A 1396-nucleotide genomic window follows, 5' to 3' on the forward strand; every position below is an offset into this window, starting at 1 on the left:
AAAACAGAACTTTTAGGTTGATTTGCAGCCTTGTATCCTGCTAGAAGGCTAACAGAAATGCTTGGCACTCTCAGGGCAGATTACATGACTAGCCCGGAAATCTACCTGGAACCAAGACAGGTTTTTTCTGGAAAGACCATACATTGAAATATTTTGTCATGATAGTCTTGGTACCATGAGAAACCTTGTCCAGATGAAAGGATGTTTCATTTCTTATTTCAAGAGAAATTTGTAGGTTGCTTCCACCCACAGACTCAACCAAAGTTGCAATGATCCCTTCCAGCATACTGGATTTAAAAAAAAAAAAAAAAAAAAAACAAAAAAAAAAAAAAAAAACCTCCTTAACTCCTTAAGGTTTTATCAAGCTGAGTAGCCTAAAATCCTCATACAGTGAGGAATATTTCACTGAGAGATGTACAAGAGCTTTGAGGACTAGCATAGCTAAGGATTGCTTACCCTGGGGATGTGACTGCTTTTGGAGCAAAGGTTTAGAGCTTTCAAGCACACTTGAAATCAGAGTCTTTGGGGAGAGGCAGGTGTGGCAGGGGACTGTGGATCTGAAAGCACATTTCAGTCCCCTGCAGGTGGCCAGGACTACTTCACACTCCTAATACGTTTTCTTCAGAAAGCCAGATGCTTTTATGGCTATACTCCATATGCATAGAAAACATACCCGGGAAGAAGCAATAAAAGAAAACTGTCTCTCTGTTCTCACTTCCAATACTTGCTGTTGAGCCTTGAAGGTGATGTTGCTTCTGTTCTTTTACTTTCTTTTTTTCTCCAATCATGCTAACTTGCAGGACACCTGAGAAACTTGACTTTGAATCACTGCCCTTATTATCAGGTTGTCTTGAAGATGCCCTACCACCCCCAAACTCTTCATCTCCCATGAGCCTTTCCTCCTCAGCTTCCTTTCTGCCAGCATGCAATAGCCTCATAAAAGGAAGCATGTTTTATATATGACTTACTGAGCATTCAGGTGTTGGTGCTTCTTGGCATTAATTTGATGCCTTGATAAATAATTTAGAGCTTCTTTGCTGGAGGCACACAGCTGGAACAAGGCAGTCACCACTGAAAAACCACAGGTGGGTTACCCACTCAAACAAATCCTGCCTGGCACTGTGGGTGCTTTTACTTAGCTCTAGGAACTAATAATTTCAAGTCCATCAGCTCTGAAATCCCACCGTGCTGACTATTATCAATTATGTTTTGGTAGTGTCTAGAAACCCCATCTCTTGCTCACTGAAATACCCCATAACAGGCAGCAGAAGCATAACAGAAGGCCAGAAGCATAATAAAAGACCAACCACATCTCCCCAGAGATAGTCTAGGTGTTAGGGATGGAAGGAAAATAAAAACAAATAATAAAAAAATAAAAAAAATAAAAAAATAAAAA

The 1396-nt window shown here is 40.3% G+C and overlaps 1 long non-coding RNA gene across 1 annotated transcript in view; it reads right to left on the reverse strand.

The window, feature by feature from the left end:
- LOC118169519 overlaps positions 1–909 on the reverse strand; it is a 6742-nt gene extending 5833 nt beyond the window's left edge. Inside the window, exon 1 of the long non-coding RNA XR_004752176.1 lies at positions 674–909. This is a non-coding gene — a long non-coding RNA (uncharacterized LOC118169519). The remainder of the gene's footprint in view (positions 1–673) is intronic.
- Positions 910–1396: the final 487 nt, after the last annotated feature.

Source organism: Oxyura jamaicensis, chromosome 7, assembly GCF_011077185.1.
Source record: "Oxyura jamaicensis isolate SHBP4307 breed ruddy duck chromosome 7, BPBGC_Ojam_1.0, whole genome shotgun sequence".
Classification (NCBI taxonomy): Eukaryota; Metazoa; Chordata; class Aves; order Anseriformes; family Anatidae; genus Oxyura; species Oxyura jamaicensis.